At 41.4% G+C, this 25,906-nt stretch overlaps 1 long non-coding RNA gene across 1 annotated transcript; it reads left to right on the top strand.

The window, feature by feature from the left end:
• Positions 1-306: 306 nt before the first annotated feature.
• Positions 307-24,466, top strand: LOC142073305 (uncharacterized). Its single transcript, XR_012670109.1, has 4 exons — positions 307-477; positions 798-921; positions 21,751-22,140; positions 24,413-24,466. It is a non-coding gene; the product is annotated as an uncharacterized LOC142073305 (long non-coding RNA).
• The last annotated feature ends 1,440 nt before the right edge of the window (positions 24,467-25,906 follow it).

The following is a 25,906-nucleotide window of genomic DNA, read 5'->3' as shown; positions in this document are numbered from 1 at the left end:
GCGGAGGGCGCTCCACATGGACTGAGCTAATTCCTGGACCTACCAACCGGAGGAGTCGCGATGGTGAGTCCCAACCCTGTCATACTCCTGCTGAAGTTGCACAGAGAAACAAAGACGATCCATAAATAGTGCAGGAAATGTAAGCTACACTAACAATGTGCTTACATTCTTTTCTGCACAGTGAGAAAGGTGAAGGAAAACATGGAAATAACTCGGATATTTATCCTCTGTTCTTTATAGTACTTTGAAGATGAATTATGTGCCCTAAGAATTGTTATGATTGTTGTTTTGTGGGTCTCCATATTTAGCAGCTGGTTGCAAACATGGGAAACTCAGAGGTTGTGGCGTCAATGGCAAATCAGGAAAAGGACTTCAGACAAGTAATGCTGCCTTAGTCAGAAACTATGAAGTCAGCTTTTGGAAACAGGAAGCCTCACTCTGTGCTCTTGGAGCCAGCTGCTTATTTCAGTTACCCAGGTAAGTGTAAATCTGTAGTAACCCCATGGAAATCGGTGCACTCTGCACTCATGCAGGTGTAACTCTGCTCCTTACAGTATATTGTTTGTGTTTTCCTTTAATGAAACCTGAAGAAGGCTGAATCATTTATATAAATCTGTATTTGCAACATTCAGACTTTGCCACCCAAAATATGCTTTTTTTTAAGAAGTTTTGTGGCATAAAAATTATATTGTACACCAGAATCAAAGTCACCTTTACTTAAAATTTGCAGCAAGTAAAGGTCTCAAATTACTTCTGCCAAAAAATTTTTTTTCTTTTTTTTTTTCTTTTTATTTGAGGATTTCTTTGGCAGAAGACATCCTAAGTTGTCAAGTTTCTTATAGAATGTTCATAAGATCCTATGGGAAATAAAGTAACAGAACATGCTGGAAAGAAAGAGGAAAGCAAACTTCTTCTTACAAGGTATGTCACAATTTTATTCTAATCTACGGAGGCACTCAGAGTATGATATAATGCCATAAAATTTATTTAAGGTGAGAGAGCACCCCCATGAGGATCAATGTTGAACTGAGACAAAGATGTCAATGACAGTTCTGTGGGAGCATAAAGTTAGACCAGTATAAAGAGAGAACGAATGATTTGGTTCTGGCACATTTTTAAACTGAAAATCATTTTGGTGTGAATAATGGCATTTTCTGGAGAGAACAGGAAAAAGTCTGTGGTGTTTAACATAAACGGAAACATTTAATGTATTCCTTGTATTTACATACAGCGCCCATGTGTATTCATGGTTACGCATGTTACATGAAGAATGAATTAATACAATTAGTGTTTCTAATCCTTATGATAACCAAGGGGTTGTTCCTTAATGATTTAATACTGTGCTGCATCTGGCTCTAGCTGATGTTTCTGTACCGTATATCAGAATGGATAGTCAACGCTAGGGTTCTGACTGGGTAGCAGAGCCTGACTATCTAGGGAAAGAGGGAGAAGGCCCATTCTATTAGACGTTCACCCGAAAGGCCTCCTAAGTGTTAGTGGTTACATCTACACGGCAATAAAAGATCCATGGCACCACCACAGCAGGCCTGGGTGAGCTGTCTTAGGCTCATGGGGCTTGGGCTGAAGGGATATAAAACTGCTGTGTAGATGTTTAGACTCAGGTTGCACACTCTGAGACTCTGAGATCTCACAATGGAGGAAGGTCTCCAAGTCCAGGCTCCAACCCAAGCACAAACGTCTATACTGCTACTTTTGGCCCCACTGACCTGGGCTCTGAGACAGGATGCTGCAGGTGTTTTTATTACAGTGTAGAAACATCCTAAGAGACAATGCCAAAGCAAGTAACCTTAGTGGTTCTAGCCCACTGTGCCTGGAGAATACTGAAACTGCGTGGTGTTCCATCTGGATTTGCTCCCCAAGCTGTGCTCCATGGGAATGGAATAGGGGTGAGTAAAATGGACTGTGAAATGGAGAACAGGACAGAGATTTGGCCTGTTTAGGGACACAAGGTGGGTGAGGTAATATCTTGGACCAACTTCTGCTAGTGCAAGAAGCTTTTGAGCAACACGCAGCTCTTCTTCAGGTCTGGGAAACATACTCAGAGTTCACAGCTAAATACAAGGTGGGACAGATTGTTTAGCAGAAGGAGTTAACACACATTCTAAGACCATTCAAGGTGAAGTGGCCGATTAACACATCTGCAGTCACAGGACAAAGGGGGAGTTAATGGGTTACAAAGTGTTGTAATAAGCCATAAATCCAGTGTCTTTAGACCATAATTTTTAGTGTCTAGCAAAGTTATGAGTTTAAGCTCCCAGGTTATCTTTTGAAGGGGTTGTGTAGATTTCCTCTGAAGATGAGGACTGAGGTCAGATATAGAGTGATCACTTTATGAAAGTGTTCACCTACAGGTGACATGGTGTTTTTGTCTTATCATTTTCCTGTGTGCATTCATTTGAGAGTGTAGTGTTTTGTCTGGTTTCACCCACATAGTTGTTGGGGCATTTAGTTCAGTGGATGAGGTACACCACATGTTGTTGTGATGGGCATGAGTAAGACCCATGGCTCTTAAAAGTGTCTGGTGGGCGGAGTGTTGATCGTTGTGGCAGTGGAGATATGTCTGCAGGTTTTGCATCTGGTGTTCTGGCAGGGTCTGGTGCCACTTAGAATCATAGAATCATAGAATATAAGGGTTGGAAGGGACCCCAGAAGGTCATCTAGTCCAACCCCCTGCTCGAAGCAGGACCAATTCCCAGTTAAATCATCAAATCACTTTGAGTTGGTGGGTCCTGGTCTTTGGGGAGCTTGCTTTTGAGGTTGGGAGGGAGTTGAAGGCTAAAAGAGGGGCTTCAGGAAAGATTTCTTTTAGGGTGTGATCCCATCAAATATGAGTTGTAATTGTGTAATACCGCTTATGGGTTCCAATGCAGGGTGATAAGTGACAAATGTAAAAGGTGTTAAGATGCGTACCCTGGACTTTCTCCTCAGAGCATATTCTGTGGTAGCAGAGTGCCTGGCTATAAGTAACAGAATTCTTGGTATGTTTGGGGTGCTTACTGGATCTGCAAAGGTAGGTGTGGTGATCCGTGGGTTTCTTAGACATAGTTGTCTGTTGGATTCCATTGTTGAAGCCGATTGTAGGTGGCCCATGAAGAGGTTGGCATGTTGGGGAGCCATCCTAGTGCCCATGACTGTTCCCACAATTTGGACAAAGTGCTTGCTGTTGAATGTAAACTTTTATGAATGAGGATGAAATGGATAGCTGAGTGTTGTCCATTGTCTTGTAGATATTTGAGGCAGGCAGCAATCCCATCATTGTGAGGGGAGGTGTATTGTATAGGGAGGTGACATTGTATAGGGAGGTGACATCCATCTAGGCAAAGATGGTGTTCTGATGGATTGTGTTAATATTGCAGAGTTTCTGGAGGAAGCCAGTTGTGTTCTGGAGGAAGCTGGCCCTTTTTGTGGAGAGTGGTTTGTAGATGGTTTCCACAAGCCCTGATATTCTTTCAATAAGGGTGCCATGGCCAAGATACAATAGGTCTGCCTGGGCTCCCTTGTTTGTGTATCATGGGAAGATGTAGAAGGTTTCTGGGGTGGGTTCGTGGGGGATTAGGCTGTATAGTTTCTCCTGGATGGATGTTCCTGTTCATCTGTTTCCATGCTTTCTCTGGTGACTGTGCAATCATGTCTTATGGTTCTCGTGGTGAAGAACATTTTCAGGCAGAAGCATAGTGCAAAAATAGAAAAATACAGTGAGAAAACCAGCTCTTCCATATATCAGTTGGATAGATTGGGCCAGATTTTTCAGCTGGCGTAAATCAGCATAGCTTCTTTGGCTTCAGATTGCTGAGGATCTCACCCTTGCTGCTTTTTATCCTAATCTGGCCTGGGAGAGCTATTATGATAGACAATTATAGTCAATCACATTGACACCTATTGATTAAATATGCAGCAGGTAATCTACTCTTTTGAACTCATCTAAAGTTGCACCCAGAAGGAGAGAGCTTTTAGCTTCGCAAATTAGCAAGCCATTTAGTGTTTGAAATCTTGTTTGCATTATAGGTCAATGGGAACTCTTTAGTCCGCTTCTTTTCCTTACCCCATCCCAGCACAGTGAAAATTTCAAAACATCTCAGCACAAGAAATAAACTGCCAGCCTGACTTGTTGCATTTTAATCTGGATCTTCATGAGCAGAGAATCTAACAGACTTCCTAATTTTATTACGCCGCCTTGTGGCTTTCAGTTCTGAGATAAATGTAGCAACAAGGCCGAAATGTTTTTGCTTCTACTCTTATCTCTCTCTAATACTATACGGCTTCTAATTAGTGATACTTTACAGACAGCATATGTTTTAACTACAGGTGAAGAAGGGAACACAGAGGAAATGGTGGTCTGCTCAAATACAGGCCTAACAGTCCTAAGACATGGGTTCTCTTCCTAGTTGTGCTACCGACTTCCTGGGTTACCTTAGACAAAGATCTACAAAGTTTTCCAAAGGGTTTATTGACTATGGTTATCTCAGTTGTTGGGCATCCAACTTGAGACACCTAGTTTGTGATCTTTAGAGATGTCGAGCACCAATAACAATTTGAAGTAGGAGCTGCGGGTGCTCAGAACACCTGAAAAGCTGTCCCTAAATGTCTCAAGGTGGGCACACACAATCAGTGGCCACACTTGCAAACAGCTTTTAGCCTGTGTCTCCATTTCCCCATTTGTAAGTGGAGGTAATAGTATTTCCCTTTGTCATTCTATTATGAAGCAAACAGTTGATGTTTTAGTGAATTCTGAAATCCATAAGTGGAAAGTGGTTTATATAAATATTCATTTTCCTTATTCCTTTTGATAATATCTGAAGTCATAAATGGTGGGAAAATACTCTGTTGGCTAGGAAGGTCTTTGTTCCTTGAATGGCACACTGATTTTCTCTTTCTAAAATATGGCTTCTTCCAGTCTGGATATCAGCCGCAATCTATTAACCCTTTACTAGGCACCATTACAAAAAATCTGTTTTAGAGAAACAAATGTCTTCTATTCCCTGGAAATCACATTTATCCTCCAGTACCCGAGTACTATCTGGGATAGGCTCTGTGTAAAAGGCTGGAGAGGAAATGGCTGGAGTTTTGCATGCATATTTGGTTCACGTTACAGAAAGTACATTGATGAAGTGATACTGAGGAGAGGAAGTGGGATGTAAGAGTTCTAGGACCTACTATATAATGTAGGCATGTGGAGGGGATAGAAAACTGGACTGTGGTCATTAGAAAGGAGGAGATAAATGATTAAGACCTATTAAGGGCAAGATCGTGGCCAGTCCTGATACAATGCAGGAGGAAGAGGGAGCAAGGGGGCTCCTCTCCCACCATGCACAGTTCACATAAGAGCCAGGCATAATTACTGCCCCTATGCGTGGGACTGCTACAGAGTCGCCCCCCACGTATGGAAGCAATTTGCTGAAAAAAAGGGTATGGAGTAGGTTTAGCCCTCTAATCCCCTCTCCCTTCACGTTTCTTTCCATTTAGTTTATCCCCTTTCAACTCAAACCACCTCTCAAACCCTCCCAGCAAAAAAAAATTTGCTATCCCCTCTCAGCTCAAACCCACCCCCCGACACCGTCTCCTTCCCCTCCCACCTCCGCACACAAAATATTGTAAAACCAACATGACTTTTACTGTCATCACATTGGTCACTCCTCTTGCGTTCTACCCCTTTCCCCTACCCTGTTTCTGTCCTGTCTATTCAGACTGTATGTTCTTTGGGGAAAGGACTGTCTATTATTCTGTACAGTGTCTGGCACAATGGGTCCCTAGGCATTACCATAATAAACATGATTAATACTAATAACAGCCTAAAGTGAGAGACACAAAGAAGTTGATTTGCTGCAAAACTAAAATCAAAAGGGAAGAATAACTGAAGTTATTTGGGGATAAGGCTGAAAGGAGTCTTGGATCCATTTCTTTTGTTAAAAGAAAAATAAAGTAATAAATGGAATGGAGGGCCAAAAGCAGCCATAGAAATTACAGCTGCACAGCACTTTAACCAAGGAGTCCAAAAGAAACTTAGATGGGAAATAAAACAGAAATATTGCATCATAAAATCAACATATTTGTTGGAAATTTGAGACTCTCTGCAGATGTTCCAGACTTAATCCACCACTGATAATTCCTATTTATTCTAATTACAGTTCTTTTTTTAAAAATGGAAATAGAAACTGCAATCTGTCTTCCAACAAAACTGCCAGAAAAGACCATTTACAATGCTTGTCCTTCATCTTTCTTTCAATAAAAAGGTAACTATTTAGGCTAGATATTTTACATGTGATTTGTATATAGAATGAAAGCCCCACAATTAATCAAATGCATATTAAATTTATCTTCACCTAGGAAGATGTGAACAATTGAACATTCCTTTGTATATTACAAAATTAGTGGCCACTTCAGAAAACGTGACCATAGGGTGAATTGGAGACAGCTGGGCACAATATCTAGCTAAGCTTAGCTGGGCACAGTACCTAGCCAGGCTCAGGTAGCTGCTCTGAGACAGCAATCACTGCTTAGGACTTTATGAAAAACATTTTTTATCTTAATTTTAGACATCTGGATTTTTAATGCTCAAACAATTTTCAAGTACAAATTTTTGCACGTGCAGATCAGTTATGCAGAGGTCAACTTAATTTGCATCACAAACATCAGTTGCTCTCCAAAATGTACATCCCTAAAATTGGGAGCCACACACTATAAACACTCAAACTTCAGAAGCCAATTACAGACTGCTTTTTGACAAGTTTTGTGTGTGTGTGTGTGTTTACACACTGTACTGTTCATGAAACTCTTAAGTGCATACACAATCCATATTACAAACATTTTACAAAATATATCAGAGTTGACACAGTGACAAGACCACCAAAAACTGCTAAAATTGTAAAAACTAAAACCCTTTCTGTTCAGCCCACCTCAGAGAGAACCTGAGTAAACAGATTTTCCTATGGTCCCTGAAGGTCAGCAAATCTGAATACTTTTGGAGCAAGCATATGTGTAGGAGGTGAACGAAGTGAATATCAGTGTTGAGGTCCCTCAGTAGAGAATCTTTTGAACCCTTCTAGAAATAATAAACTGGGGAACGTAAGCAGAAGCATCTCAGCTGATCAGCTGCAGTGGTAGAAGATGAAGGGACAAAACCCCAATCTTGAAATGTACCTGGAAATGAATTGGAAGTCAATGCAGGCTATGAAGAAAAGAAGTGTAATGTGTGTCATTCAGAAAGGACAATGCATTTGGCATTATGGCTGCTGAATTTTACAACGCTTCTTCCAGGCTAATCCTGTGTAAAACACTTTGTACTAATTTATGCAGGAAAATTGATTGAAACTATTGTAGGAACAGAATTATCAGACAAGTAGAGAAACACGATTTGTAGGGGAAGAGTCAACCCGGCTTTTTTAAAGGGAAATCATGCTTCACCAATCTATTAGAATTCTTTGAGGGGGGGAGTCAACAAAAAGGGTGAGCCAGTCAATATACGGTACTTGGACTTTCAGAATGCCTTTGACAAGGTCCATCATCAAAGGCTCTTAAGCAGACATGAGAGGATCGTCCCTCTTATCCCATGAATCAGTAACTGGTTAAAAGATAGGAAACAAAGGGTAAGAATAAATGGTCAGTTTTCCCAAGGGAGAGAGGTAAATAGGGGTGTTCCCCCAGGGCTCTGTCCTGGGACCAGTGCTGTTTAACATATTCATAAATGATGGAAAAAGGGGTAAACAGTGAGGCAGCAAAGTTTACAGATGATTCAGAATGACTCCAGATAGTTAAGTCCAAAGCAGACTGCAGTGAGTGGGCAACAAAATGGCAGATGAAATTCAGTGTTGATAAATGCAAAGTAATGCACATTGGGAAAACATCATCTGAGCTATACGTACAAAATGATGGGTCTAAATTAGCTATTATGACTCAAGAAAGAGATCTTGGAGTCATTGTGGATAGCTCTCTGAAAACATCTGCTCAATGTGCAAAAGCAGTCAAAAACGCTGTTTCTTCTGGCTGCTTTCCCCCAAACCAAGAAGAACTAGCTCTGGTTTGTTCTCTACTGGGCTTCAGTCAACTTAGTCTCATCCAAGCTGCACTCTCAACCAGAAATGGTGAAATGAAACAAGCAAAGGGCTAGATTCAGAAGGGGGGACTTAGGCACCTAAAGTGGCAGTTAGCCTATAGAGCTTAGTGTTATCCGCATATATCATAGCACTATGACACAAATCCAATCCCTGTCTCCCCTCGTGGTCTCTTATGTACACTGAACAGGAGGGTAAAACATTACATTCAGAGTTGAAAGTAAGTCGGTATGCCCCGGTACGGCGTACCAATAAGAGCCGGTGTGCCGTACCAGGACCGGCTTTCCCAGAGGGCAATTTAAAGCCCTGGGGTAGTGGCGGCAGGGCTGCGGCAGGGATTTAAAGGGCCCCAGAGCTCCAGCCGCTGCTACTGTCCTGGGGCCCTTTAAATCCCGGCCTGAGCCCTGCTGCCCGAGCCCTGGGGTAGCGGCGGCGGGGCTCCAGAGGGGATTTAAAGGGCCGGGGCGGTAGTGGTGGCAGCCGGGAGCCCCCAGGGCTCCTCAGTGATTTAAAGGGCCCGGGGCTCCACTGCAGTAGAGACAGCTGGAGCCCTGGGCCCTTTAAATCGCCCCCGAGACCCGGGGCTCCCAGCCGCCTCTGCAGCTGGCAGCTTGGGGGTGATTTAAAGGCTCCGGGCTCCCAGCCGCCACTACTGCAGCTGGAGTCCTGGCCCTTTAAATCAAGATTTAAAGGGCCCGGGGATTTAAGGCCCGGCCTCTTCTGGTTGAGGCCACGCCCCCTGCTCAGTACTCCGGCATACCGGTAAGTCCTCTAACTCACTTTCACCCCTGATTACATTCCTATGACACCTCTTGTAAGAGCAATTGATTACCCAATACCAGATTCTGAGACCTCACAAAGTCTCCTGATGACCAAACAAATACTGTAATGTAAATTTATGGTGAAAAGAGAGAATCTTGATTTTTAGATTTAAAAGGAAACTCCTTTGTTTCTTTGCAGTATGTGTTCTACTCCAACAACAAAGACTGGCTGCAACAATCCCATTAATGTTGTTACCATCCTTATTAGCATATTTTTACCACAGGAGACAAGATGTTATTGTTTCTAATCTCTAACATATCTTAGATAAAATGTGCAATACAATAATCCCGAACACATTTCCTCTGGTAGCTATTTCATTACATTTCCTGCAGATGATGCAATACACAATTTTCTACCTTGTTATTATCATTATAGCCTGTGGTTCAGAACGAAGCCAAACCCCACAACTTACTGGACATAAACTGATCCCTGTTTTGCATGTTTTATATTAGCCTAATAGGGTTAAACATTCCACTAATCCCTATTACCAAAGTTTATAGAGACACAATGAGAAATGCCTAGATGCACTGAATATTGCAATTTTCCATAAAAATCTTCAATTAATTGCATAAGTCCATCTGCCATCTCTATAGCAATACCTTCATGCATCAGTCATCCTTCTCTTTTCAAAAAGGGCAAAAGCATCTTCAACACTGCATCTACTGAAAGGTATAGTTTGTTTGACTTGAGTTAAAGATTGGAGAGCTCATGCCATGGTTTTGGGGAAAACGCAAAACCAAATTGAATAATCACTTGTTAATTACATGTTTTCACACAGATGATGGGAAAATCAGTGTTGCAGCTTTATGACTTCATCTGAAACCATGGCGGAGATGGAGAAAGAGAACTTGTGTGAGCTATTTTTATTAAGGTTATAAAGTTGTTTTATTTTTTGGCCTGATAGAAGAAAAGGAAATTTTAAACCTGGAACTTTTTCAGAGGACACAAAACCAGCCTTTTTCTTCCCCTTCCCCCCCCCCCCCAAAACTTTGCCCAACTTAGAGGAGAGGAAAGTGAGAAAAGAGATCAGGAACAGTCAGCATGGATTCACCAAGGGCAAGTCATGCCTGACTAATCTAATTGCCTTCTATGACGAGATAACTGGCTCTGTGGATGAGGGGAAAGCTGTGGACGTGTTGTTCCTTGACTTTAGCAAAACTTTTGACGCAGTGTCCCACAGTATTCTTGCCAGCATGTTAAAGAAGTATGGGCTGGATGAATGGACTATAAGGTGGATAGAAAGTTGGCTAGATTGTCAGGCTCAACGGGTAGTGATCAATGGCTCCATGTCTAGTTGGCAGCCGGTATCAAGAGGAGTGCCCCAAGGGTCAGTCCTCAGGCCACTTTTGTTCAGTATCTTCATAAATTATCTGGAGGATGGTGTGGATTGCACCCTCAGCAAGTTTGCAGATGACACTAAACTGGGAGGAGAGGTAGATAGGCTGGAGGGTAGGGATAGGATACAGAGGGCCCTAGACAAATTAGAGGATTGGGCCAAAAGAAATCTGATGAGGTTCAACAAGGACAAATGCAGAGTCCTGCACTTAGGACGGAAGAATCCCATGTACCGCTACAGACTAAGGACTGAATGGCTCAGCAGCAGTTCTGCAGAAAAGGACCTAGGGGTTACAGTGGATGAGAAGCTGGATGTGAGTTAACAGTGTGCTGTTGTTGCCAAGAAGGCCAATGGCATTTTGGGATGTATATGTAGGGGAATTGCCAGCAGATCGAGCGACGTGATCGTTCCCCTCTATTCGACATTGAGGCCTCATCTGGAGTACTGTGTCCAGTTTTGGGCCCCACATTATAAGAAGGATGTGGAAAAATTGGAAAGAGTCCAGCGGAGGGCAACAAAAATGATTAGGGGACTGGAACACATGACTTATGAGGAGAGGCTGAGGGAACTGGGATTGTTTAGTCTGTGGAAGAGAAGAATGGGGGGGGGGGATTTGATAGCTGCTTTCAACTACCTGAGAGGGGGTTCCAGAGAGGATGGATCTAGACTGTTCTCAGTGGTAGCTGATGACAGAACAAGGAGTAATGGTCTCAAGTTGCAGTGGGGGAGGTCTTGGTTGGATATTAGGAAAAACTTTTTCACTAGGAGGGTGGTGAAACACTGGAATGCGTTACCTAGGGAGGTGGTGGAATTTCCTTCCTTAGATATTTTTAAGGTCAGGCTTGACAAAGCCCTGGCTGGGATGATTTAGTTGGCGATTGGTCCTGCTTTGAGCGGGGGGTTGGACTAGATGACCTCCTGAGGTCCCTTCCAACCCTGATATTCTCTGATTCTAAACAACCACTCTTAGGAGACAAACATCCACAAAGAAGGCTACAAATCTTCAGGAAAACTACTGTATGATCTTACAGAGAGTTAAAAGGGGATATCTGCTATTTGTTCACTTAGGCTGTCATCTGATAGAGATTCTTCCTTTTGTTCAAGTGGTCTGGATACTGAGTTTAGATACAAAGGTTCATGCTTTAAGTACCAGCAGTTTCAGCAGGTAGGCTGCTAAGTTTCACTCAATTCAGGTAAGAGTGTTAATGAAGATTAATTCAGCATAGATCAGTTAGCATAACAATTGTGGGGGTTCTCAAATCGTGGTTACACCCAGTTGTTGTTGTTCTCCTTCTCCTTGTCCTTGTCCTTGTCTTCCTCCTAGTCCTATTGGCAGGAGGTCAGCTCTTCAAGTACTTCTCCATTCCAGTCTGCCTTGAAGCATTTCCTCAAAAGCTCTGCAGCTAAAAATCCTTTTGGATGACATCCATCCACCTAGTCTTCCAACCCTTCTCTTACCCTCCACTTCTAGGTTTAACACAGTTTTCCTATATAGTCTTCCAATCCTCTTTCACATGCCCAAATCTACGCCTAGATTCCCTCAGCTTTTCTATAATTGGTACAGCCTTCGCCCTTCCCCGAATTTGTTTGTTTCAAACATGGTCCATCCTTATAACTACAAGCTTCCATTTTAACATTTTCATGTCCACCATATTCAAGATCTACTCCTGTCTCTTCTTCAGTGTCCTGTTCTGCTTATAAGTTCATTGTTGAGTTCTCCATTATCGGGTCGAACCTAAGTACTTGAACTTCAGTATCTTTGGTAGTGGCTACCCCACTCCCCCTGCCCCCGACTTACAATCTCTTTGTCTTCTGCAAGGTATCATCAAACCTACAAACCATACACTGTTTTACTTCTGTTGATTGTCTTGCCATTTCTTTCACTTCCATCTCTCTAAATCTCCTTCCACTTCATCTGTGCTCTCCCCCATGAGCACTAAATCATCTGTAAAAAGCATGCACCAGGGTGCCACTCTCCAGATGATTTCTGTAGGTGCAAGTACCAATGAACAAGAAAAGGCTTAGTGCTAAGCCTTGATGTACTCTGGTTCTTACTAGAAACTGTTCTGTTTCTCCACATGGCCTTCTGACTGTGGTAACAGCCCCCTTGTGCATGTCCTAGAGAAGTCTGATATAGTCTTCAGGTATCTGTTTCATGCTCACATGCCACCAGATGACTTCTCTCAGCACACAGTCAGTCATAAGCCTTTTAAAGACTGAAGAATACTTTGTACAGGGTTTTCATCTTTTCTCTATATTTTTCCATAATAAATCTTAATGTAAAGATAGCAGCCATTGTTGATGTGCCTGGCATGAATCCAAAATGATTGTCACGGACATTTACGTCTCTTCGTAGTCTCATTTATAAATAACTTTATCCCAGATCTTCGTTGTGTGGCTCATGAGTTCAATGCAGTGGTTACCACAGTCTTGTACGTCTCCTTTTCTCTTAGAGCACCCAGGAACGACTATTTTTCTCCAGGCATCAGCCATCATGACGAAAATAAACAGTTGAGTCAATATGTTCACTCCTACTTCCCCAGGCACTTCCATACTTCTGCTGGTATGCCAATGAGGCTGAGAGCTTTCATATTTTTCATGTTGCTCCATACTCCTGCAAGTTCTTCTAGGACTGGTGCTACCAGACTCTGGTTTGCTTTTATGATAAAGCCTGGCTCTCTTGGATTTTATGCATAACCCTTTCAAAGTAAATTATCTTTCATTCCTTAATCTGGTTCTCATTGATTAACGTACTTCCATTTTCATCTTTAATTACGTTGATCTCACCAGTGTTGATAGTTCTCTTATTGTAGGTCTTTGCCAGTCTAGATAATTTTCTCACCATACTTCATTTGAAGTCAGCATGGCTTTAGCCGAGTTGATGATAGCTATTAAAAGGCACGCATATGAATTTCCCTTGTATGCACAGGCAATTAGATCAGTAAGTTAGGGTACAAATATTTTTAAGGCAAGTAATATTATTTGATTTGTAGAAACTCAAGTGTTTTCCAACTTGTTTTCTGCTCAGTCTTTCCTACTCCCATTGAAATCAGTTGCAAAACTACCAATGGGCGCAATATTGGTCCCGTGGTGCTTTAAGTGTTGATTACCCTAACCTGCTTGCAAATCCTGTGCTTCAGTTTTTCCTAGTTAGTGAGTAACACACAGATTAGGGCAATGAGTCTATTAGTAATGGGCAGATCAGGAAAAGCACTTGTTCATTAACCATACACCTCATTTAAATGGAAAAAATGTGAGATGGTTCTTACAATCTGCTAGGGAGGCTAAGATATGAAAGTGGACCCACCAACCGCAGTTCTTTGCTTGTCATTCTAACTTCATAAATCATTTTAGTTTTAAAGTATGTCCCCAACTCTATCCTAAGAGAATTTTTGTTTTCTGTTGAGATATATTATTTCTTCATCCAGAGAGTGCATATAGCCTTTCTGTCATTTTTCCAGCATTGATCATACCTGCATGCTTTCATGACTGCTTGTCTCAAAATATTAAACTTGTGCTTTAATAAAAAAATCAAACAAATTCAAAGTCAAGACTACACATCAACCACAGCTGATCATGATAGGCCCAGATATGGCAGAGGCTTAGGAGACCTATTGATGTGTATATAGTACCATTTGTCCAATTCTGCTCCCATTGAAGTCAGTGGCAAAACTCCACTTTGAGAACAGATCATTATTATTTGATATAAATATTATAACACCTGATTAGAATAATTGGTCCACTGTACTAGGTCTTGCACAAAAATATATGAAGACATGGTCCCTGTTTCAAAGAACTCAGTCTAAAAATGCCCCATATGTGTTGCAGTTTCCAAACACAACAGGACAAATTGAAGATGGAGACAGAGCAAATCCAGAGTGTTAGCTTTAACTTGCCTTCTCCTTAATTTTGTGACAATCTTACTCTTTTTTTCTCTTTCTCCTCATTGTGAACCTTGAGATCTCGTGTCTTCTCTTCACTTCCAACCCTTTGGTCTGTCCCAGTGATCACATTTGTTCCTGACTCTTTATTTCAATTTCCCCTGTATTTCCCTTCTTTTTCACCTTCCCTCTCAACCTTTCACTGTCCTCTGATTCCTTCCCTTTACAAAAAACATTTATGTCCTGGTATTCCCTATCCCCAGAAAGCCATCCCTCAGTCCTACCTGCCTCTCCTACTATTGTCCCATCTCCCACCTCTGAACATCGGAACTCAATGGGTGAAATCCTAGTCCCATTGAAGTCAATGACAGTTCCTGCATTGATATCAGTGGGGTGGGGGTTAGGATTTCACCCATTGACTATGCAGTTTATGACCAATGTGTTGACTTTGTGTCCTTTCCAAGCTGGCTTCTGACATTTTCACATTAGTGAAACTGTTTTCGCTATGTCTCTAATGTGACCTGTGGAACTCGTTGTGAACGCCAAGACTATAACAGATAAAAAAAAGAACTAGATAAATTTATGGAGGATAGGTGCATCAATGGCTATATGCCAGGATGGGTAGGGATGGTGTCCCTAGCCTCTGTTTGCCAGAAGCTGGGAATGGGTGACAGGGGACAGATCACTTGATTACCTGTTCTGTTCATTCCCTCTGGGGCACCTGGCATTGGCCACTATCGGAAGACAGGATACTGGGCTAGATGGACCTTTGGTCTGACCCAGTATGGCTGTTCTTACGTTCTTAATGACCTCTTTCTGGCCAAATCACAAGGCCTCTACACCCGCCTCACCTTAAAAACATAATAGCATAAGAATGACCGCACTGGGTCAGACAAATGGACAATTTAGCACAGTATTCTGTCCTCTGACAGTGGCCTGTGCCAGATGATTGGGAGAACCTGCTATTTACCTCTTTCTATTGTGAAAACTGACCATTTGTTCCTACATTTGGTTTCCTATCTTTTAACCAGTTACTGTTCCAAGAGGACCTTTTCTCTTATCCCATGACTGATTACTTTTGCTTAAGAGCCTTTTATGTGGGATCTTGTTAAAGGCATTCAGAAAGTCCAAGGACATTGTATCAACTGGATCACCCCTAGTCACATGCTTGTTGACACCCTCAAAGAATTCTAATAGAATCGTTCAGTATATCTCTGCTGCTTTTGAAACTGAAGAGCTTTCTCCTCTTCTTGGCATCTTATCCTCACTGAGATTAGCGATATTGTCCTATCCTGTTTCTTCTACTACCTCTCTGTCCTGTCCTTCAGAATCTTTCACATGGGTCTTCGTCCTCTTCTTTCTCACTCTCTGTGGGGTTCCCCAGGGCCCTGTCCTTGGCCCTTTGCTCTTCTTACTTTAGAACCTATCTTGGAGTGGGAAGGAAAGAGGGAAGCTCAAACAGCTTCATGTTGAGCTGTGTTGATGACTATCTCTCTATGTTGGCGACTCATAAATCTATCTGTTCACCATAACCTGTGTCTATGACATGTCCTCTTCATAGGACTGACATTAAACAAGAAGAAGGGTATTGATGAAAAGTAGCTGATGCAGAGCAAGGAACATATTAAGAATATGTCCAGAACAGAAGTCTTTATCTTTTCTCACAAATGTTCTCTGTCTAATTCCTTCACTATTTTTGTTAACAACAGTACCATCCTCTCCATCACTTGGGCCCACAATCTCAGGGTTATTTTTGACTCCACTCAAATGGCATAAGTGAGGAACTGATTAGCAATATCATTTTTACCTCATTTAAAACCTTTCCAGTCTTCAGTTAGCTACAATCTCCCCACTCTTCCTCTTGCCAAGAAGATAAGCAGACAACCTCTTTGAGCCTTCTTGCTCACAGATTGGCTATAAACATTCACTGATTTCCTCTTCGTTAAGGTGATATAATAAGAGGGATTGATCTTCCCAGCTATTTTGCTGCACAAAGCAAGTCCAACAGAGTTTCAGCTCATGTGAATTTATAGAATGTAGTTATAGTGTGGAAGATACTCTATATGAAACTGCCAGTCTATTTCATTGAGAACAGGTTCTTTCAGGAGTGAAAATGCCTATCATCATGTCATATAAGAACAATTGGCATCCTACAAGTCTGACTGAGACACCTGCCTTTTCCTTAGACATTTTGTACAGTAGCTGCACATACAGTTTTTTTCATATTACTGCAAGGAGTTTTTTCTCTGAAGTTTAAGTTCTCCTTCTGCTTAATTGAATCCTTCTTGTTCCTTGCTCTGTATCAGCTACTTTTCATCAATACCCTTCTTCTTGTTTAATGTCAGTGTGGTAGGTCCTTATGACTTTTTTACACTCTTCCTACTTCCAGGTGACATGGTTTCTAATCTAGTGATGTATTGTAATTGATTCTGCAGCTGCTTTGCTCTGTGTGCTAAAGATTCAATAAAGAGGGCAAGGATTGTCACCTAACTCTCTTTACTGAAGATATGGCCTTTTAATCTTCAGTGAAAACTGACTGCATAGGGGATTACTTTTTGACCCATCAAATGGTGCACACGTGCTCTGAAGCATGATTGTACCCTAAGTGATGGACACCTGGGGTGAAATCCTGGCCCCACTGCAATCAATGGCAAAAGTCCCATTTACTTCAATTGAGCCAGGATTTCAGCCCAGCACTGTAACTACTACACAGATATTAGCCTTAGCATTACAACAGTTATAATCTGAGACTCATGAGGAAAGGTCAAAGTCTTGAAAACTTTGTACAGGTGCACTAGTCTGCTCACGTGATCACAATGCAGGATCGTCTAGTGCTTAGGACAGGGACCCTACAGTTAGTGGACTGTCCTCTCTAACATCATCCCACGGTGCATTCAGGATGGGCAGTGTCAAATAGTGCCAAGCTGCGAGGAGGGCAGAAGAGATGGGGCAGCAGGGAGCTGGTACAGAGGCACAAGATCTCTGCCTGATGTCCTTGTATGTCCAGCAGATTGCATGAGTTTGCAGGACTAAACCACCTGCTTTTCCCATGGCTCAATTATCACCTCCACCTACCCCTGTTGGAAGAATTTGGAAGTGACCCTCCATTGGTTTTCCCAAGGGACAGGGATGATTATGAAAATAGTCTACAATAATAATAGAATATTCAGAAACTAAATTTAGGTGTTTGTTTTTCCACACATACATCTCTGTTCAGTACAGAAGGGTAAATGTACAGAAAAATGTTAAGTACAAAGGGAAGAATGATTCTCCAAGGAATTGTTTTCAAAGGAAAATCAATAGTAATGTCTGACATCAAAACACTTGAGTCTTGCCAAGCCTTTTACAAAGGTGTGAATCCCTAATCTAACTCCAGTGCAGGACTGGATGTTTTGACAATGATTTGACAAAAAGCAAAAGATGCTTTATGAAAAGAAACAAACGAGGTTTGCTACCACATGCAGTAACCTCAAACTAAAGGTATGACAGCTCAAGGAGACTCGCGCTAGCTAGCTGGGGTGCTACAAATAGAATGTAACAGGGGAAGCATGAGCATTGGGAGGGGCTAGCCACTCCAAGTGTGTACCCATCAGAGAGTAGGTATGGATTTGTGGCCCAGTGGTAACTAGCCTCTCCCGCCGCTTGTACTGCCGTGGCTACATTCTGTTTGTAGGTTTCAGAGGAACAGCCGTGTTAGTCTGTATTCGCAAAAAGAAAAGGAGTACTTGTGGCACCTTAGAGACTAACCAATTTATTTGAGCATGAGCTTGAGCTGTAGCTCACGAAAGCTCATGCTCAAATAAATTGGTTAGTCTCTAAGGTGCCACAAGTCCTCCTTTTCATTCTGTTTGTAGTGCACTAGCATAATGGGAACTAGCACAGTTATGTCTCTTTGACATGGCCGTCATACACCCAGCATGAAGAGTAGACATACCCTATAAGACAACAACGAAATCTCCGTCTCTCACAATCCTTTTTTAATCCTCTCTGTCTCCACGTAAATAAAAACATCTTCCAGAACAATAATGGTGTTTACAGTGCAGTGCCATTCTTTACAATTCGGATATATGCCAAATATTTCAAATACTATTTTTATTAAAGATCAACACAATTGTTAACAGTACAAGTTATTTTCTTAAGTAGAAAAAGAGAAGGTGTCAAATATACAAGAAAGGGGAATATAATGGAGCTGGGTGTGTCAAATCTAGATATACAGCTATTATCAATGTTATTTAACTTATTATCTGGGTTCACTATCTGCAAATGAAGTACATTTCCAAGATCACATTATGCTCGTATCATTGATCATCTGTCACACAACAAACAATTGTGCTGCAGCAATTTTTGAAGCTGCATTTTCAAGAACAGATTTTATATTTGCTCTCGCAGTTTTTCATTTGCAATAATTTATGCTAACATATAACTGAATTTGGGCTTGCAAATGAACTTACAAATCAGGTACTTGGATATCTGCATTTTTGTTATTTGGTGATGCAAATATAAAGGCTGGGTCTGAGTACACTTAAAGTATAATATTGTAATTAAGGAAGGAAGTTATTTTGATAAATTTAAATTGACTCCAGCAGTGTTCTTTCACATTTTTCAAAACGGCAAAAAATAAAGACCATTCAATGGGGTCAATTGCTTTCACCAGTTCCATCTGTTTTCATATTGCAATGATTATTTCTCCTGGATAGAGAATAACAGTGAGACTGCGGTTAATCTTTCATGATCCTGGTTACTAAAGGGATACGGACTAATACTGAATAATCTAGCTAATTGTATTTTTGTGTCAGTGGTTAAATGATCATTGCAGTCTAGCTGCAAGGATATATTGCTAATATTTTAATGTCCAGATCAAAGGATTTGGGGAAGGTGCTTTTGGTGAATACATAGGTAATAATAACTAAAAAATGGTTTGCAAAGTTCCTGAGAATATTGCTTGTATATTTCCACCAGTAGGTCATCAGGCCTAGGGCTTTTCTTGGCCATAGTGCTGTTACAGAAGCCTCCACCTAGGAGGATTTGATGTTCCAGTGATAGTGGAAGATATGTTTTTCTTGATACTGATACTTGATAAATTTGAATGGATTGTTGCAGTTTTTTATGGTATCAAAATATGTTTTTTGTTAATTTCTATGGAGTTATATTTGGTTGAAACCTCATTCAGTGATATGTCAGGTACTGTACAGTATGTACACTTTTGTGCTGCCTGAGAAGTCTTGGTAAGAGTCCCCAGTTTTGTCTGCACACTTATAACCTGGGCTTTGGGCCCTTAAAATACAGGTAGATTTAGTTCTTTTGGAAACCAAGTTCTAAGCTGGGTTGATAAAGGAGTGTCCTGCCCCTTTGAAAGAGAGCCCGGGACTCACAACCAAAGCAGCCTGGATGCAATTAAGAGGGCTTCTGGCTCTGCGCTAGGGATGGCCTATTTCAACAGGAACAGGAAGGAGGGTGAAGAAGCCATCCAGGTTGCAAGGGTTGATGATCTCTCTCCTGCTCTGAAGACTAGCCTGACCAGTGCAGAGATTTTGGTTTTGGACACTGCTATTCCAAGTTCTCCTTCCATGAGGGTTTATTAAAGGAGACACAATTATTTTGATTACTATGTTTTGGTTCCTTATTGCTCCAATATGTGAACATGAATTTACTGATGCCCAATTGGGAAAAGTAAGGCAGGATTCAACTGCAGTGCCATACTTGGCCACAGGGGAGCCACAGGGACAGCTCACTCTTTTGCAAGGTGTTTCTAGGATTTTGGGACAGATTTAAAAAAAGTTTCCTAAAGTTAGGCTCCTTAATCTATATTCCAGGACCTAAGTCAGTGGCCTGATTTTCAAAAGCACTAAGTACTAAGCAGCCCACATTTTAAAATCTTTGCCTTTGTGTTTTCTGTTGTTTGAAAGGAAAGATAGGCTTGTTCCACTTCCAACATGAAGAAGATTAAGGGTTTGGGCAATTCTATATTACTCTATAGTTGAGGGGTGCTCCAGCAGCATAATCGGTGAGTCCATAAACTTATAAAGCAGTACTGGGTGGAGCAATGCCAAGGCTGTGAGTGCAAGTCTTGCCTGGAACACAAGATTTTTAGTTCAGAGAGTTAGCATGACCTGTTCTGCAGGTGGTCAGACGAGAAGATCACAATGGTCCCTTCTAGTCTTATATGCTGTGAAAATATTATTAATCTTTTTTTAATGCTGTATACAAGATTAAGTTATTCCAGATCATTGCTTTGAAAACTTCCCGACTAATGTCTCAATTGGTGTCAGATAGTTTTGTTGAAAATGTAGTTTGATTTGAGAATGAAGGGAATTATTAAAGCGAGACCTCTGAGAAGTAAGTGATTATAGAATCAAAGCCAATCTTGTGAAAAGGGAATGCTAAATCTAATTTTCACTAGGACAAAGGAAATGTTCCACTTTCAATATATGACTCTGTCTTGAAATTCTGTGGGAATTAAAAAGAAATCTATTAAAGTGAAAGAGTCACAAGTGTTGTTTGTTTTAAGGGTTAATAAGTCACCGTAAAGGTTCAATGTATGTGTTTATATACTTACAGTTTTCTGATTCTTCACCTGACTTGAAGAGTACTATGAAAGAGCAATCTAGATCCTGGTTTCTAGGACAGTTTCCATTACTCATATATATTACTCATATATATATATATGTTTAACCATTATAATACTGCTTAAACGTGCACCAGCACAATGTAACAGGGAAAAGATTTCCTGCAGAGGGCATTAGGAGTGATTGGGGTCTGCCTCAAACATTGTTAGTCCTAAACAAGTCTATAGCTAACCTTTATGGCATCATATCATATGCTAATTCTACATTAGAGTAAAATATATTACACTTCATTATGTTCTAGAATGGGTATGGGAGACATTGGCACTCTGAAGCCAAATACGTATTTCCTCATTTTTCCACATTACCTAGTGAGTACATTACAAGACAAACTGTCTTTGGATGTCCTCTTGTGGTAAGACTCAACTATTGCATTTAAAATCTGGATGGATTTTATGGACCTATTCTATTGATCCACCTTCCAAATCCTCATGTGTGGTTTGTAAAGTTACAGAAAATAAATGTTCATATAAAGTGGCTTTTGAAAACCACAAACACACAGAAGGGTCAAAATAGATCAAAACATCTACAGCATAAATGTATGTGTATGAGCATGTAACTGAAATGTCAAGAATTGTGTTTTTGAAAATAAGAATGTTAAATGTAGCTGAAAACAAAACTGAAATCGGGACTAAAAGCACCCTAAATAGTTCGATTGCTTCTTTTGTTCTTTACTCTACTTTATATTCTCTATCTACAACCACAGTATAAGATCACAACTTTGTTTCCCGTAACAATTTAGTGCAGAAATACAAATCTTCCTGATTCTATCTGCTTTTAGTAGGGAGTGAAATGTGACAACCTATCTGTGGTGGGTGTGATGCACTGAACCTCAAAGTGGCATCCTATAAACCCCCATATTCATCATTTGTATATAGTTGTGATATTTCATACAAAGCATGCCATGTAAAATGCCATATGCTGAAACTCATTGTTCTGTCAAAATACGTATCTCCTTAGTGTGTATGAAGTTATGAGATTTTTCTATCTGTTTCTGAAATATGTTGTGAATTTGGAAGATGCCTAGCTCTCCAGTGACAACAAAGATGATGAGCCACATCCAAACAGGCATTAAGCGACCATCATGAGCCATTGACCAGCAGGGGAATTGTAAACAAAAGATTTACAATTCTGTAAGAGACAGTTGTGCAAGCACCACAGAACGGCGATTGCTCAACTCTGTGACACAACAAGGCCCACCAGGACATGTCTGCGCCAGTATCTTTCCTGGAACATGAATTGAGAGTATAAAATAAGGGACAGTGGCATCATGAGACCACCTTTCTTTTCCCCCGCCTATGCTAAAGGCAACAAGAACGCTGGGAAGACAAAGACTTCGAACTGAGGAGATTGGTCCCAGGCTGAGAAGGAACTTCAGGAACTATAACATGCCTGTAACCTCCAGTGGGGTGAGAAAAGCCATTTGAGTCAAATCTTGCTTAGTTTAATAAAATTTAGTATTTAGACTGTGGTTTTATTTTTTTTTTCCTTAGGTAACTATCTCTGACCTTTTTGCCTATCACTTATAATAACTTAAAATCCATCTTTCTGTAATTTGTGAACTTATTTTAATGTTGTATCTTTACCAGTGAGTTTGTCTGATGTGCTTGGGGAATCTGTTCAGATTACACGGGTTGGTGCATGTCCACTATCCTTTGACGAAGTGGTGAACTAACTAATGAGTTTGCATTGTTGAAGAGAAGGTCTTGAGCAGTGTAAAACAATACATTTCTGGGGTGCAAGCATAGGCTCCAACTTCTCCTAGTGCCAGTGGGTGTTCAACCCTCCCCCCCCCCAGCCTCAACTCCACCCCGGGCCTGCCCCCATTCCAACCCCTTCCCCAAATCCACTCCCTGGCTCCTCCCCCCCTCCCTCCCACAGCTTGTTTCACGGAGGCAAGCACTAGGAGTAGAAGCGGGGACGTGGCATGCTCAGGGGAGGAAGTGGAAGTGAGCTGGGGCAGGGAGCTGCCAAATTTTCCCTGGGGGTGCTCCAACCCTGGAGCACCCATCGAGTCGGCGCCTAGGGGTGCAAAGCTGGAGGTTGGGCATGTTTATTGGTGTCTCCCTCTGTATAGTTCATGAGTAGTTTACTTGGTTGCATGTATCTCTGTATGCTGGTGGCTGAGTGAAAACAGCACCTGGAGGTGTTTTCTCTTGCCACTAGCAAAGCATTGTTAAAGCCCAGGCTGGAGAGTTAAAGGGGCACAGTGGTCCCACAGTTGCAGGCTGTAACCCGGGGATGCCTGTCACAGATGGAGTGTACTCCCCACAATGTCCCTGCTACAGCTGAATTGGGCTGCAATCTGGGAGAATTAGGCCTGGGAGGAAAACCTTAATTAGGGGAATCTCACCTGTGTGGGAACAGGTGGGATTTATATAAAGACCGGACATTGGAAGCAGAGGAGGCTATCGCAGTCATTCCCTAGGAGGAGGGAGGTGTTTTGGGAAACTATAGAGACAAGTAGCCCATGGTTACTCCCTGGGAGAAGGGATTTGAGAGGCTGGCAAACCCAAAGGAATGGGAAGGGCCAGTAGTTAAGGAAGAGGCTCGGGGAAAGGCAGCAAGGTGCAAGAGGGGACCACACCTGGGCTGCTGTTTAGACTCTAAACTTTAGAGGGTCCCTGATCCAGAACCCAGGGTACAGGGCAGACCTCTGTTCCCCTACCAGCCACTGAGAGAGTGGCGGCTGGGGCAGTGAATGGGAGGACTACTTCAAACTGCTTATGAGCAGGGACTTTGATACACATCCCTGGAAGGGAAAACCACACAGTGACCTGGTTGGAGGACTTAGTCATGAAGCAGAGGCTGCAGTTCCTGGAGCGAGGGAGAAAAAAAGAGTTAAACTGTAGGAAGGAGCATTGGCCATGCAGAGCTAATCCCCAGAATGGCCAGGAGGAGGTGCCATCCTGCGGTGAGTAGATCACCCCGTCACACTGTCATATTTAGTTGCAGTGTAATTCTCATAACTGTTATGAGGGAAGTAGTGTATCTTTGCTATGAAGATTACCTGAGGAATTGACTTCTCCTGGCAAGAAAAGTAAACTTTACTTGTTGATGGGCAAATGCTACACAACTACGTGAACTATCTTCATTTCCATATCATCGTCATTTAGTTAATTTTTAATTGAATGTTCATTATTCATTAACTGAATAATTAACTCATAAAGTTTACATTTGAATGCAGGAACACTAGCTATTAGTATAGAGAGGGCTCCAGTTTGTGACAGCAACATGCTGCTTGCTGCGGATATAACACACAGGCTTAATGTACTAATGATCCAAGAGATGGAAGGAACCAGCAAAATGGTGTGTGATATTTTTAAAATTAAATGTTATACTTATCACCAACTTTCAAAAACAGAAATCAGAGTTAATGAATCAACAGAGAAGTATATTAAAACTGTTTGGTGAGAAGGAAATAACTATTAAGACCCATTATTCTAACACATGGAGAGCAAACAGAAAGGCAGGAAAACAGCTAGACAATTATTTCATAAGGAAACAGCATGGCAGAATGATTTTTTATTTTTTTTTAAACAGGATAATTGGGTAGCCTTGAGATTAGGCAACAGTCAAGGTATTTTCCAGGGTATTTTTTAAAAAGATATTGTTTCCATAAATTGCTGAATTCAGTAATCTTGTGTCTCTTAGACTCATACTGTGACTTTCTTCGCTCAGTTTCAGAAAGAGAGAAATCTCTCGAACTGCAGCTGCAAAGTGAACAGAAGTGGCTTTAAATCCAAAAGGATTTCCTAAAAAGCCACCTGGATCAGGAAGACCCAGCGCACTAAAGAAGACTGAAAACGGTTGGTGGGAAGCAATGCTTATACAAGTAAAGGATTTGTGGCAAAATAAAGCCTAGCCAGTGCATCCCAATCCCCAGTTTATTGAAGGAGTAATTGTATGAAATGGGCGAGAAGTGGACATGAGAAGCAATGAGTCATTCAATTAAAGAGTACCTAGAGCAATGATAACACAAAATCGTTACCCATGTGTCAAATAGAGTATGTAGGATTTTTGTTTTCGATATTGTTGGTTAGATTAACTCTAGCAACTTTCCTTTGCTCTTTTTGTGCTTATATTAGGATTTTGTCAGATACTGTATAAAAAGGTTTTAAGTTACCTGGCTGGAGGATAAGATTGAACAGACATGGATGGAATGGTCTTATTTGCATACAGGGCAACATGTGGAAATCTTCTCTGCTTGAGTCTAGTGCTGCCCTGGGGATACTTGGAGATATTTTTGACCCTGTATCTTCCTGTCTGTCTGTAAGGTAGTGTTACTAGTATGCAATACTGTTGAACGTTCAGGTACTATTGGATAATCGTATTCTAAGTGTCTAAGAACACTCCCTCCTACCCCCACATTTTATATGGCCTGGAGACTGCAGTGGCTTTGTTGCTGACCTTGCTACTATAATCTAGGCCTTTGTCGTATCAAGATTAAATTACTACAAAAGACTATATTTGGGAACATGTTTCTAATAAACAAAGCATCTGAAGTTGGTGCAGAATATAGCAGGTCTCATATCACCTGATGTATCTTTTCATAGTTGTGGTCAGCAGAAGCACTCCAACATGAGTCCCCTTGGTGTGAAAGGAGGGAACTGCTGAAAGGGACCCTTCTATGAAGAGCCCTCAGTTATCCACATTGGTCCAAAATTGCCTAAAGGTGTTGACTTTCAGGGAACACTGCAAAGCTAATCTTTTTACCCAGGGAGCAATGTGATGAGGGCTGGCATTTGTGACTGAGGCAGGGTCTTGTTGGCATTTGGTTTCATGAGAGGAAACTCCTGGTTTTCTCTCTTTGACATGGTTAAAAATACAGTGCAAAGATGACTAAAGCTCTGGATGGGCATTTTAAAAAATGGGTTATAAATGTAAATAAACAAAGTTTGAGATCTCTCACTAGTTTTGGGTGAGAATGCCACACACTCAGGTCTGAGACACTCAGTTTATTAATTCAAACCTTGATTTTAACCACAAGCATTCCTTTTGATTACAATTCTTATTAAACTAAGAAATGACACATAGAGGAAAAGAGCAGTGGCCTGTTACCTTCTCCTGGAGCATAGGTGGATCATGATAAATTTCTCCTATGAAGCTCCAACTGCCTCTTACAATCTCCCACATATTATGCACATCCAAATTAGATATTCATTAGCTCTCTTC

This window comes from Caretta caretta, chromosome 9 (genome assembly GCF_965140235.1).
Source record: "Caretta caretta isolate rCarCar2 chromosome 9, rCarCar1.hap1, whole genome shotgun sequence".
Lineage (NCBI taxonomy): Eukaryota > Metazoa > Chordata > Testudines > Cheloniidae > Caretta > Caretta caretta.
Note: the sequence above shows the minus strand (reverse complement) of the source record. Positions and strands in the feature narration are given on the sequence as shown.